The sequence below is a fragment of the Thermobia domestica genome, chromosome 6 (genome assembly GCF_964235325.1).
Source record: "Thermobia domestica chromosome 6, izTheDome1.hap1.1, whole genome shotgun sequence".
In the NCBI taxonomy this organism is placed as follows: Eukaryota; Metazoa; Arthropoda; class Insecta; order Zygentoma; family Lepismatidae; genus Thermobia; species Thermobia domestica.
Window position 1 is genome coordinate 50,637,477 of NC_137459.1, and position 15,666 is coordinate 50,653,142.

The following is a 15,666-nucleotide window of genomic DNA, read 5'->3' on the forward strand; positions in this document are numbered from 1 at the left end:
AAAGCTTTTGATACTTTTTCGACCGAGTGCCCCTACCGGAATCGAACCTGGGTGCGCTCGTACCGAAGGCGAGAGCGTTAGCAACTACGCTACGCGGAGCCACTTGTGTCTAGGAAACCTATTTTTACTAGGATATTTGCAACAAAATTTATTTCCTTTCTTTCTTTATTTTTCTTTTTCTTTTTGTTTTTTAACAATAAAACAAAACATATTTTACAGCCTCACTGAAATTTAAAAACAGCAGTCAGGGAGAGCTCACGTTTAAGATTCTTTTTGTTTTGTTTTGCTTGTTATGTTCTCTAGTTAACTAATGTTTGAGTTCCTGAGAATTACATTATTATTATTATTGTTTCATAATTTTCGAACCAAAAATTAGATGTTTTTCTTTTTTTCCTTGTGTTGACGTCATTGTGGCAAGTTGGGGTGTTTGTATCGTACCTTGGCATTAATTTGGTTACTAGCACATAGTTTCAAGGTCATAAGTTGTAGGCCGCTTGAAACAGCTATTACACAGTTGAGTGTCAGACGTTTGACTTGCAGCTTTCGTTACAGCGTCTAAATTGCAGTATTGGATTGCGTCCAGCTTCTATGGCTGGTAAAAAAGTTATATCGCTTTCGTAATATGGTAAGAAATACAATGTAACAGTTAGGTATAGTATATATGACTAGTTTAATTAGTCGGAAATTACTCTGTTTCCTTGTCTTATTCTTTCGATTATGTTTAAGTACTGTGTCTTCATAGTATTGTTTCACTATTTCTAGAAGGAATTAAGTATTAACGAAGTAAAGAATAAGCAGAAGCCCACTTTGACGTTTACTATTTCTCATACTTCATTGAGAATGTTTTGATCCCCAATTGCGCAAACTTCTAATATGTATGTGTGTTTCTTTTTGTTGTTGTTGTTGTTCTAGTATGTATGTGTGTTTCTTTTTGTTGTTGTTGTTGTTGCTTACACTGCTATAGATATGAGCTCCTTCATGGCTAAGCGGTTAGCGTACGCGCCTTTGGTGTGGGAAACCCGCGTTCGATTCCCGGCGGGAGTGGTTCGGAGTCCATGTTAATCAGTAAGTCCACGTCTCATACAGCCTCGTTGCAGAAAAGGATATTAAAATCAACTCAGCACTGCTTTACAGATGGAGTTGTTTGATTCAGGGTTCGAATGAAGCTTTTTACGGGAAGCAGGCACGTAGCCAAGGGGTGGGTCCAGACCCCCCCCCTTCGGATCCAGAAATGAAAAATATTAAGGAAAGATGAAACAGAAAGAAACAGATGAATCAGCCTCAAAAATATAAAGCTACAATAAGCGTTTTGGTTACTCTTTCTTACGAGGAGCTTTGTGTGGAGGAAACGGGAGGGGGGGGGGGCGGATCAAGTTGAAATTGGATATTATTATAACGGAACATTCCGAATTCCATCTAGCTCCATGTTAACCGTATGCAGCGGCGCAAATCTGTCTTCAACATTGGGAGGGACGGGTAAGACAGTTCTCATAATTTTTTTTAAGGATGTTCAAATTACAGTATAACCTCGTTAACACGAACTCGCTTAAGCCGAACACTCGGTTAGGACGAACAAAATTTCGGTCCCGGCATCGCTGTACGTTATCTTATAGGAAGTTTTATCGGTTAACACGAATTTCGGTTAGCACGAATTACGAACTAATTTTTAGTCCTTTGAGTCAGTAAAGGTTTTGATTTAACACGAACTTCCAATCCTTTGATTTTTTTAAACATCATTTTTCTTATTTCAGATTTCACTCCAGATCAGTTTTTGTCATACAGTATTTATACAGACGAAAATTGCCTTGTAAATAAGAGAAAAACCAGAAACAGATATCTTTCCTCTTATGAGGTGTTGATTGTGTCCTCTGTCAAGCGCTGAACATGCAGGTGCTTGGCAGACGAGCTGGCGACAGCTCGAGACAAAACATCTTCTCTCCCCTGTAACTCCAAACTGGTGACAGCAATCATAAATACCTTTCCGTTACAAGCGGTACTCACCCTGCTAGCGAAGTTATCAATTTTATAACTTGACCTGGATTTTCTGCGTGGAAGCTTTTTTTTTTTTTTTTTTTTTTTAATCTTCGAAGATAGGCTAATAAACTTACTGTAGTGTTTTCACTTTTCAGAGGATGGTACCGAGACCTACACTAGTCTCGATCTCGATTTTAACTCGAATTTGAGACCGAGGTGTGCTTTCCGAAATCGAGACGAGACCGAAACTCTCAGTCTCGTCTCGATACAATTCTGTAGATGGTATCAAGACAGAGAATAGTCTTGGTCTCGTCACGAATTTGGAACCGAGACGAGACCGAGACTACTCAGTCTCGTCTCGATACCATCTCTAGTGTGTTCTATGACATACATAATATACTGTAGTGGTATGTATAGTCTGTATACTGTAGTGTGTATGTATGGAGAAAATGTATTCGAATAATAAAATTTGTGTCCCCTGTTAACACGAATTCTTTTAACACGAACTCCTGATTTTTCAGTCCCTTGATATTCGTGTTAACGAGGGTTTACTGTATGAAGTTGAAAAACAATGCTGCGGAGGATCAGGGGAGCAGAGTTGTCTTCAAAATTCTGAGGTGGGCAGATTTAAGGCTTATTCTGAGGTGGGGACATCAATTTCATCTTACTTTCCTTTGTGGCAATCGGACACAAATCATCACATTTCTCTCCAAAAAACGCATTTCAAATCGGATTATTGAGGGGAAAGTCCCCCCCCAGTTCTAAGATTGGAGGGGACATGTCCTCATCCCCCCGGGACTTGCGCCAGTAACCCTATGGACTACAAATGACGATCGATAAACCGGTTCTTTCAGATAGCCTGTCAGAACTTAAGCAATGCCCAGAATTACCAATAATATGAACCATTTTGAATTTCGCGGCAACACTAATCCATTTTATAGGATGTCTTTACTCCAGAAAGAGATCTCGTTGCTATTCTTGACGGCATTGAACTAAGATAAGAGAAATAGAAAGAAGACGAGAAGAACCGAGTTCGAATGACCTTGGAAGACTATGTCTTTGTCAATACTTTTTTCTATTCTTTTACGCAAGATTTCTTCATAATTCTTTAATTAAAATACTTACTAACATATCCTCATTTTATTGTCCTAACAAATCAATATGGATATGTTGTCAGTAAAATAGTTTAGATTGATCGAACCCCTGGTGTGATAACCACAGTATTTCGTCACAGACCTCCCGTATTGCGAAATCGTGGCTACGTGCCTGCGGGGAGGGGGCGACTTTTCAGATATACAATCCAAGCCTTTTATTTCTCAGTGATGCAAGATATAATATATAGTATATAATATGTAAAATATGAAATGAGGGAACATATTTTCCCGGCAAGGGAGAAATTCTTTGGCGAGTTGGGGAAATTACTTGACGAGAGGGAAAATCTTCATCCTCCCGTTGATTCAAATCTTGATCGAAGATCATGCGAGTAGGATTCCATATTATGCTGTAGGTGTAGGTAGTACACAGTCTTGGCGCTGAATAGGACGCTAAGCTTCAAGCCAACCACATGTCTGTAATAACCTATTGCGATTGAATGGTAATGTAACGTAATGTACGATATGTGCATTTTCTAGATGCCATAAAATTATAATTTTAATTGAACATTCCACGATTATATACTTCAGGTTAAAGGAGTTTGATGATTAATTGAAGTGAATAATCGAGGCAGTGATTCTCAATCTTCTTGACTTACGACACACTTTAGTAAACCCCAATGACATCGATATATTTGTTTAGATTTTGGATTGCTTTCCAACAAGTCGAGCCGCGCCAAAGCTGTAGGCTTACTAAGTTAAGTGAACTGATCCTAATCTAAATCCATTGTTTTCGGGGGCGCAGAAATGGACAGTGACACTTCCGATACTATTTAAATCAAAATTCAGCCAAGCAACTTGGGGAGGGAAAGAGGGGAGACGGATCTTACAAATGATCGAAAATAACCGATATGAGAGAGCGTTTCGTAATAGTAAAAAAAGTGACTGACTAACGTAACATACATGTATTACTGGTTTTCTTATTTTCACCCAACGAAGCAGGTAATTAACGCTAGTACTAGGTATGTGTAGACTAAATGAGGTGATTTGCTTCGTGACCCTTCGAACAATGTACGAAGCGGATGCAAGCAGTTAGTACATGGAGTTAGCTTACCTAAATTTAGATTTCGCTTTCCGAAATCTTAATGGATGTATTAAGTGATTTCGTTACTTACACTCTTAATCTCTAAATACAAGGATTCAAAACACATTTTCGATTCCAAACTATGACTCTGCTAGACAAAGAAAGCATAGTCCAGTGTATGTTTTACTTCATTTTCATATACGTGCTCGTAGGTTTTCTCGGGGACTTGGTTTCCTCCCACTTTCTCATTTCACCAAATATTCCATAATCATTAACTTGCTTTAATCACCGACTCCCTTAGCCTAACAGCATAATAGTGGGACATTAAACTCAAAGACTTTATTTTTATTTTCAAGTAATTACTTTTCTCTCCCTTATTTATTTTTAATTTAATTTCTCTTTCAATTTCCCTCTTTTAGGAACATCAACATAATTTACAATTCTTTCTCATTATAATAACACTATTAAAAGTCCCATATGCAGCTCACCACGTTGGAACCCAGCGGAAACAGATGAACAACGAATATTGTCGAAAATATGCATTGCTTACAGCGGCGTAGCGAGCATTACAAGATTGGGAGGGGGATGAAACTTGAAATTGCCAAGTCTTGATTTTTATCTTTAAAAAATGTCAAGTCTTGATAAAAAAAATGCCAAGTGTTTCGAAAATCTTACAAACCCTATGAAAAACTATTACAGCAACCTTATTTTCATATTCGTTCCATTCCATGCCCCCCGTCTGAGACACGAATAAGATCAGCCCTTGTTCCGCTCTCGAGTCCAATTTAACATCTAACCTCAGGATCATTATCATCACCCACGAAGCACAACTGTTAATTTGATAACTCATGGCTATGTTAGGTAACCTCCGCCAGCTAATCTTCACGAGAACCTTTAAAGTTACAATCAGTTGTAGAAATGCATTTAAAAACGTAGAATAAGGTAGGTTATATTTACTGTTTGTGATGTAGAAGTGCCTAATTTACATATAAACATTCAATTGAGGGGTTCAGTGAGAGACCAGGCTAACTTACATCCAGGTCAAGATTGAGATTTTGACGGAACAGCATACTAATGTCATTAATTGACCTTTGCCTCAACCACTTGTCTGTGTGGCTTGTCCTGAGACAGGGGCGGATCCAGGGAGGGTCTATCTCCCCCAAGAAGAGGAAACTTTGTGTATTTTAATATAAAATAAAACCCACCCAGAGTTGAATCTCTTAAAAGTAGCTCTATCTTGTAAGTAGTGGCATTACAACCCACCGCCCCCCAGTAGTCCATCCTGGATCCACCCCTGTTGTATACTAAACCAAACTATGAATATCAGTCGTATCCTTTGAAACGTGCTGTTTTCATTTGTTTCCTTTTCTTTCAGAAAGTTAAAATTGTCAGTTAGCCTAGTCTCTCGCTAAACTGTCAATTGTGACAAAACACACCAATAATTGTTGATGCCAACTAAAACATACATATCCAAAGCCTACAAAATATATCACATTATTTAAGTTTTTTTCTTTCTTTTTTTTTTTTTTCAAAATTGCTTGCAATGTTTTTCTTCGTGCCAAGCATCCGAATGTCATCTTGAATTCTGACCTCATTTCACTACAATTCTTTGAAGTGTAAGACTGCGCAGCTTTTTTTTTCCCTCTCTCTCGCTCTCTTCAGTCCTTCAGTCTCCCCCACTTTGATTTCATGATTTCGCACTCTGATGAAAAGTATTAAACACCAAAATGGAAAAGTACTAATATATAACCTCTCTTTTAGTAGCCCCTCCAACCACACGCCCGGGGCACGTGCCCTGCTTGCTCGCCCATAGCTCTGTGAGCTATATAAGTAAAATACAATGCGCGCGCATATGTAAACTTGGTGCCAGCTTTGATTCTCGCTGAGAGAGTATACATATAATGTTGGTTCGAATTCCATCAAAACCATAGGCTCATTTTTGTGTAACCTTGGTACTAAAGAAGACAGTAGACTTCAACAAATATTCCTGTCGGGCCTCGATGGCTCAGTGGTAGAGCGTTCACCTCTGGTGTTTGGGGTCTTTGGTTTGATCCCAGCTCGCGCCAAGTAAACTTTGTGGTGGACAAACACCGTGTGAGTGGGTTTTCTCGGGGTTCTCCCGTTTCCTCCCACTTTCTTCATTCCACCATTTCATTCATTATATCATCATCAGCGTCTCCTTTAGCCTAGCCGGTATACCCGTCATTATTGATACAACTATTATATACAGGATGCATCAGAAGTCCCTTGTCATCCTTTCTGAAAACTACAGGGATGTAGTTACATTGATTGCGAGATAAGAGATACACATTAGGCCCAGAGGGATACTTTCGGATTACATCACGCGGACGGTCGCCATCTTAGATTCGAAATTGTAATACGGACGATAAGTGGGTAGTGTGATACATGGCCATGCACTAAAATGTTCTGAGGATGTCAAATATGCAATCAGATATCATGTAACTTATTCTGGTGAAATGTTATTGGCAGTGAACCAAGTGAGACTATATGTAGTGGTATGTCATACCCTTCTTTTTTTTTTCCAGTGATAGAGACATACCGTTTCTGGTTTTTTAGTGATCAAGATAAACCTTCACGGAAGAATAAATGCTAAATACCATTAATAAATCCCTTTTTTATACGTATTGACGAATAGCTTTGCACATAAAAAGATTTTATTTCTTATGTAGATTCTAAGTTGACAATACTGACATTTTTACCTTTTTCTACCTTTTGTTTGTAAAATGAGGTGTTTTCAAAGAAGTTCATCTAGTTTATATTTTGATGTGCCGTATTGAATTGTTTCTTTCGTATGTATGTATGTGTCGTCTTGTCTGAATTCTTATAAGCGTCGTATTTTGAGCATGGGCGGATTTAGGGGATTGCTGTGGGGGCAGATCTTACGGGAGTTTGAAATACCCCTCATTCGAGTGTGTGGTCCAGGAGTTTTCCCGCTGGAAATTGTTAATATTGAAAGTCGGTTTTTGAGCACTTTCGTGTATAATTCTCTGATACAAGGTAAGGGCTATTTTTATTTATTTTTTTCCAGAAAGTTGTTCACGATGGATGGATCAGTCTCCGTTTTTTCTCCGTAACTAAAAGAAGCTTTCCAGTGGTTTTCAGACATTATGTAAATAGAAATGCAATCTTGTAGGCTTCACACCTCACTGCATTTGAACATTTAGATAGCCGATATGTCGAGTCAAAATCGTAATAAAACACACCGCCTCTGATTTTTCCCACTTCGAACACATTTCCCTGTTATAGTCAGGGGTAAAAGCTAGGGGGAACGCGGGGGACGCAGTTCCCCACCTCGAAAAATATGTAGGACGTCCCCCAGATCCTAAAATGGTACAATGGGCAGAGATAGGCAGGAGGAACGGCGTGGAGTGATGCCGCTACCTACCGTCCCCCCACCTTTTCAGGTCCACTTTTACCCCTGGTTATAGTATATGTTCTACATGTTCCTACTGAGCAATAAACATTTGCAGAAGCTTCTTCCAATTGCTGTGGACACAAAGTAGGATATAGGGTCAAATTTGTGCACAGACGATGGCGATACTTTGTTCTAGATGATAAAAATTATGAATATTTACTGCACAAACCATAGCCTTAACTTTTCCACTTAGCTAGAAATTGAACAGCGTTAGGTCCGGTGATCGAGCAGCCATTCAACTGCCTCTCGTCGATCAACCCATGTTCTAGAAAATTGTTCAAGTAGTGACGCAATACGAATCCATAATGAAGAAAGCGCCATGGTGTTGAAAAAACTGCGAGAATGTACCATCCTCGGGCATCGCAGCTCGCAATATCTATCCCTGTACGAACGAGCGTGAGGTATTATTCCGCAGTTAATTTTATGGAATGAAAAAGTGACTGATTAGACGTATTCCTCATTTGTCTGCCAACAACATAATTAATTTTCTTTGCGCTGGTCATGTTGGAGGGGTCTTGCACGCGGGGTTGTCAGGTGACCAATTGTGCATGTTCTGCCTATTAACCTTCCCATTTACGTAGAGGTCAGCTTCATCTGAAAAGAGTATTTGCATAAAAATGTTAACCATAATTACTCACTGCACTTGGCGATCAACATCGTTCTCGTGGAGATGTTGCTTCATTTGCACCTTGTACGGATGCACTTATACACGCGCAGACCCTATGACTCAACCCACATTGCATTAATAAATGACGTGTGCTCCTCTGGGGCCACATCGAGAAAGAAGTCAGCACTGCCGTAGGCGTTGCTTCATCTGTAGCTCTCTACGATCGTCCGCTACGACGTATGTTCACGAATGTGCCCGTCTCCTCAAATTTAGTTAATTACTGTGACACTGCAACATGTAACACAGTCACATTGTGGATGATTCTGTTTGCAATCGGTAACCACTGTACAGGCACTCCTCCCGCTCCACAGTTTGAATATTTCGATGCATTCCTCACGTGCTAACGGTATGGTTCTACATCTAGAAGAAAGAGGTAAATACAACGTTCAATTGGCAATAACTTTTCACCAAATTAAGCTCCATGGAATCTGATTGCATATTTGACATACTGAGAAAATTCTAGCCTGTGGCCATATATATATCACATTACTCACCAGTTTATAACAAACAAATTTAATCCAAAATGGCAGCCGTCTGTGAGAGTATTTCCAAACGGCCTAATGTGTATCACCCATCTCACATTCAATTAAACTACACCCGTGTAGAATTTGGAAAGGAACTTCGTATGATGTATACAGGGTGTTTCGAAAGTCCTCTGACGTTACAACAAAACGTAAGAGGAAAAACCATTTCTAAATATGTTGTTTTCATTCTAAAGTGAACACTTTTTAAATCGGAGGAGCCGTTTGGGCTGTACTCTTTATGCGCCCAATGTGGAATGAAAATGCAATGTTACCATTTACCTGGACCCACAACATATGTGAATGAAGTTACTGTTTGAAATGGGGGCTAGCCATCGACATGTTAGCGTAAAAATCAGTAACTTCATTCACTTATGTTGTGGGTCCAGGTAAATGGCAACGTTGCATTTTCATTTAACATTGGACGCATAAAGAGTGTACAGCCAAACGGCTCATCCGATTTTGAAAATTCCTTCAACTTACATTGGAAACATCATATTTGGAGACGGTTTCCCAATTACATTTTGTTGTAACTCTGATAATAATCGAGTTACTTAATGTCAGGGGACTTTTGAGACACCCTATATATCTTATGGAATATATGTTTGATGTCCCTATAACTGTAGATATAATTTAGTTTGTTTAAATTTACAAGTTATTACAAGTAGATTCTGACTTACATGCGTAAGAGTTTGTATGTAACTAACTAATAAATTCTATTTCATGAAATTTACATTGAAATATTTAACACAAAATCTTTTATATTCATGCTTAACTTAGTGACTTGACTTTGGACTGCAACTGATTATTGTACCCCATTATTGCTTGAGAAGAAAACCGATGTCCGAATCTTCATTTGGAGAAACCAAAGAACTATTGGAATGCTGAGGATTGCAATCATTAATTTCTACACTTCAAGGTGCGTAAAGTATATCTAGGTATATTCTGTGTTTATTGTTATAATTACTATTACTATTATTGGGTTTAGAATCAATCAAGTACTTCATGATATTTTAGAGGGATGAAGATGGCTGCCAGATAGATAAATATTTGAGCGTCAGGCCCTTATTTCTTTTCAATTTTATATTTAATCAATGTCTATTCCCCCCCCCCTCATTATTCCACCAAATCGTATTCCAAGATCATCAATTTTCAATACTCATTTGTGACTGTCAGCATACATAGCATAACCGTAGGAAGTAAAACAAAGATTTATTTTTATTTTTCGTTTTCATGTCTTTTCTCCATAGCTGTGAAAAATAACGCCTTCAACATCATAAATTTGTATGCTACTTGCCTGCTTTCGAGCACAGTAATCAACTATTTGGACATTACGAAGCAAAGCAGGTCTACGTTGCAGTTAGCATACTTTTGAAAGGATGTGACATAATGATATTGGTGTTGCGATGTTCAGCCTAAACAGTGCAAGTAAATAAATCTGTAACAATTGTATTGGTGTTTAGCTTACATGTCCTCCAGACGGGCCATTTTTTTTTTTTTTTTACATCTTGTTACTTCTACTCTATATGAGGGGTCGCGGTAACTCAGTGGTGGAGCGTTCACCTCTGGTGCTTGGGGTCCTGGGTTCGATCCCAATCCCCGCCAATTGAACTTTGTGGTGGACAAACACCGTGTGCGTGGGTTTTCTCGGGGTTGTCCCGTTTCCTCCCACTTTCTTGATTCCACCATTTCATTCATTACTCATCATCACCGTCTCCTTTAGCCTAACCGGCATAATCGTGGGACGTAAAACTCAAAGATTTCATTTCATTTCTACTCTATATGAAGTATATTCTGAGGTTGTGTTTTTGGGGACGTGGTAGCTCAGTGATGGAGCGTTCACCTCTCCTGCGTGGAGTTCCTGGAACGATCCCAGCACGTGCCAAATGGGCTTTGTGTTGGACAAACACTGTGTGTGGTTTTCTCGGGGTTTTCCCGTTTTCTCTCACAGTTTTCATTCTACTATTTCATTCATTCTCATGATTATAGTCTCCTTTAGCATACCCGGCAAAATCGTGGAACGTAAAACTCAAAGATTTCATTTCATATAAACTTTGGTGCAAAGTAACCCCATAGATGAAGATATTTTGCACCACATACAAAAAAGTATGTTCAATATACTAACATAATGTTTGTCTGCAATGTTTTCTCTCCTGTATTTATACATTTCACTTTTTACACAAAACTGCATGTGTAACGAATTTTTGTTACGAAATTCGAGACGAGACATAGCTCTTCCAATAGAAACAGATACAGTTTTCGAGACGAGACAACTTTCGCGACACCTTTGCGAGAGGTGACAGTCTCAAATCATTTCTCGTGCGTACCCCTAGCCCATATCGTGCGTTATCAAAAAGCATGTTAATGAGAAATAACAACATGTAAATACAATATAGGTAGTTAAAAACATTTTTGTTTTCATTCTTCACTAATGCATTATTATTAACCTCAGTATTTTATTGTCCATTCTTAATCTTAAGGTGATATATAATTAAGTTTTGAATTCGGTTAACTTATTTTGTTTCTCAAATTGTATTAAAAATGTATGTACAAACATGTTTATTTTCATTCTTGAGTGCTTAAAGTCACTATAGTTATTAAACATAGTAATTAATATTGTACTCTTAACGTTAAAATAATATACAGTTAACTTTTGAATTCAGTTAACATTTTTCTTACTGAAATTGCTTTAAAAAGTATGTAAAAACTTTTTTATTTTCTTTCTTGAGTGCCAAAAGTGATGCACAGTTATTAAGATTAGTACTTTATACTCTATTCTTAATTTTAAACTGATAAACAGTGCGTTTCTGAATAAATTATGTCAAGTTATTTGAGTGACGAACACTGGTACAAAACCCTAACTACCACTGGAACATTTCGATTTTGAGATGACTACTACCGGTGCAATACAAGGGATTTTAAAATATTGTTTTTCCTTCAACGGCTATTCGATTTTGAATTCTGACTACATGGTCATATATAGGAAGGATCAGTGTCTCTTTCCAACTATGGTACAGCTCCGACCGATTCACGGTGCTCACAGAAGAGACAAAAGAGTATGTTTTCAACCTTAAAGTAACGACCACTGGTGTTTTTACCCTGGTATGCAAAAGTAAGTGGGTACCCCAATGGGGTAGAGGGGTACTATGCGGTACCTAATTTCTGCATTTTAGATATATGGAAATACATGTGTCTAAAATGTAAAGAACTGATATTTGTTTACCGAAAACTGCAACTCGGTAAGCCTTACGGATACCGAGACATGGGAAAATAAAGAGCGACACGATATGTATGTGGGGCTTGCATACTTGAAGGTACAATTTGGAAAATGAATTCAAATATGACTAACGGCTATCAAGATATTGTCAAATAAAGAGAGGACCAATACAGGTATGGGATTTTCGTATTAGATGATAAAATTTCCGAAACCGGTCATGGAAAGTTAATAAACACCAGTAGCAATTCCATCTTCAAGTAATTAGATATTTCCATGGGGTGTTAGAACATCTTACAGTCTACCAAGATTAAATTTTAAAAGCTTTTGAAAATATAACTTGACATTTGTAAAGAGTATTAGAAATATGTATTTACCTAAAACTTGCAGCTAGTACATCTAACATATAGAGAAACACCGTGAAATAAAAGAGTATGAGATGTTGAAACTTCGGAAAAATTATTGGTCCCAACAAAATTAAATAAGATGGTATTTCTATGGGTTAAGTAAGTACCTCAGTACAATTTCGATGGAAAGATTAGTTCTAGGTTTTCTTCAGGCAGTTCCAAAGGTTCATCGAGCTGTGTAAAAGAGTGAAAATTCCCTGTGAATATCTAATATAGTAACCAAAATATAACGAGTCATTTATTTTATGACGTAAAAATAGAGATCTTTAAGGATTTGTACTTCTGGGTCTTTGCTATAAGAAAGAAATTCAAAAACCTACTGTATATACCTTAATATGCAATTAAATCAGTGAGGACACAGTAACTTAGTGGTGGGGTGTGTACCTAGTATGTTTTGCAGAAACTACACTGGAGTATTCTCTTAATCCACAGAGATACGATCACACTTAACTGCCCATTTAATTTTAAAATGAAATTAAGGCAAGTGAATGTTGATGATAGAATTGATGGAGTGTAAAGGTGGGAGGAAAGGAGTACACCGAGAATACCCACGAATACAATGTCGACTACAAACTGACTTGGACACGGATCAAACCAGGGACCCAATACACCAAAGGTACGCACTCTACCACTAAGCCACCGTGCCTCCACCCATTTAATTGTCTATTAAGGTGTATACGGTAGTTTTCTGAAATTTCTTCTTCTTACAGCAAAGACTCAACAGTACAAATCCATGTGGGTCTCCATTTTTACGACCTCGTAAAATACATAATTACTTATATCTCGGTTGCTATATTAGATATTGACAAAGAATTTTCATTCTTTTTGTACGCTAGGAATTATCACGCTTGGATTTACCCGAAGAAAACTTCGAGCTGAATTAATCTTTCGATCGGAATTGCCCTGACGAGTGTGAGGTACTCACTTAACCCATATAAGTACCATCTTATTTAACTTTTATTAAGATCAAAAGTTGTTTTATGAAATTTCAAGATCTAATACTCTTTTATTTCACGGTGTCTCTCTAGCTGTAAGATGTACTGGCTGGAAGTTTTGGGTAACTCTATTCTCTTTTCTAATACTCTTTACAAATGTCAAATTATATTTTCCAAAGCTTTTAAAACTTAATCTTTTTAGACCCATGATGTTCTAAAACCCCATGGAAATACCCAGTTACTTTAGGATGAAATTGCTACTGGTGCTTATTCAGATTTCATGATCGATTTCGGAAATTTCACCACCTAACACGAAAACCCCATAACTGTGTGGGTCCTCCCTTTATTTGACAATATCTTGATAGCCATTAGTCATATTTTCATTAATTTTCTAAACTACTGTCAAGTATGGAAGCCCCACATACCTATGGTGTTCCTATTTATTTCACCATATTTCGGTAACTGTTAAACATACCGACTTGCGGTTTCGGTAAACACACACCTGTAACGTTCTTTATAAGTTTATTAAGATATATTTTAGAATGTTTAGAAATGGGAGGTCTGCGAATGCCATAGTACCCGAAAACCCCCATAAGGACGTGTGTGTAGTGTATTGAATTGAAACTACTTTTGAGGTTGTTGATAGCCCTCAGTAATTACGTTTTCGAAACTGCACAATCTAGTACGCAAAACTCACACTTCTATGGTGTTGTCCTTTATTTTCCCATACCTCGGTATCCATAAGGCTTACCGAGTTGCGGTTTTCTGTACTAAACAGATATCAGTTCTTTACATTTTAGAGACATATATTTCCACATATCTAAAAATGCAGACATATTAGGTACCCCATGGTACCTCGAACGCCAGTGGGTACCCACTTACTTTTGCATAGTAATACATTTCGAGTTGTTCAGCATCAACAAACACTTTTTTTTTAATTCATCATTTTTCTACCAGAAACCCAAAAGTCCATACCTGACCGAACAGATTTTGTCCATTTAATCTAAAAAATGTTAAATATTTTAAAATGTAACATTTTAAATATTTTTGGATTTTTGTTTCAGGTATTTCATGTATCAAAACAAAACCAGGATTCTGCATGAAAGACAGCGAAAAGAAGCAGTGTAATTTGTGGCTAAAAGCACGTCCTTTCTGAAGACAGACCCGATTGTATTTACATTCTTTTGTACAAATATGTAACCTTAATAAATATACTGCTCCGCAAATTATTTCTTTCTTCCATAAATTAGAATAAATGTATGTCTGTTTAAAGAAAATGTTTGTTAGTTAAAGGTCTTTTCAACTCTTTTTCTCTGTAAATAAGAACATTATACATTGCAACATTTTTTTTTTATCATTGTGCAATTCCGATTGGATAAAGTAAATCTGCACGAAGCACTATTATTTCAGTCATACATTAATAACTAATGTTCTGTGAATAAGGCAATGGTATAGTGAATATGTTTTAACATAAAATCTGTAACTCAGCTTTTCAGTAGTCAACTTTATTGAGAATCCGAAGAAAGAAAGAAAAAATGTTGGACTTAACGAATTTCAAAATTATTTTTGTTCGAATTCTGGACTAATCCAAATTATCCAGAGAAATCATTTATGTTGCTCTCTACAGATGTATCCTTTCTCCAAATCGTATGAAAAGGAGACTTCATACATCGCTATATTTTGTATGTACTGTTTCGTATTTATTTAATCACTTTGTACCTTTCTCTAGTGTTGACAAGGCCGCAAGTGTCAATCGAATAATTTAGTGTTTCACTCATGTAACCTTGTGACTAACGTACGTCCTGTCGGTATATATATGTTACTGGGTTCGGTTAGCGACAAACAATTTTTAGTGTTAAACAAATACAAAAATCTACACGCAATGAGATACGATGATCTCTGCCTCATAGACAATACCAAGCAACTAACGGTACTGAGTGTGGTTGAGTTTACTAGTGGTATTATCTGGCTAAAATCAATGTTCCGAGAGCTATACTTCTTTTTGTGCTCTGAATGCAAACTTTGATATAACCGTTTTAAATTATTGTACATCTATCTATCTATATAGCTATATCTATATCTATATATGTATATAATTGTAAACTAGAAACTTCCGAGTAATTCTGAGAATCATCGCTCTTTCTTTAAATAATGTATGAGACTATTACACTGCTCGTTACTTAAAATGTTGAACTAAGAAGGATACATCCAGGAAAGTTCAAATTTGCAGAATGTGTAGAGCAGGGAAGGATAAATATGTTTGGTCGATGGCTGCACAGCTTCTCATACCTGTGAACTCCGCCAGCTACAGTTGATGAGCTGTGGCATTGGATCGTA

General features: G+C 37.4%; 1 protein-coding gene and 1 long non-coding RNA gene across 2 annotated transcripts in view; one reads left to right on the forward strand and one right to left on the reverse strand.

The window, feature by feature from the left end:
- The window catches only part of LOC145687983 (glycine receptor subunit alpha-2-like), a 1,333,907-nt gene that overhangs the window by 422,868 nt on the left and 895,373 nt on the right, over positions 1–15,666 (reverse strand). The gene's annotated exons all lie outside the window — the stretch shown is intronic.
- LOC145687662 (uncharacterized) lies at positions 404–14,546 on the forward strand. The gene is made up of 3 exons (XR_014131703.1): positions 404–625; positions 9,554–9,692; positions 14,394–14,546. It is a non-coding gene; the product is annotated as an uncharacterized LOC145687662 (long non-coding RNA).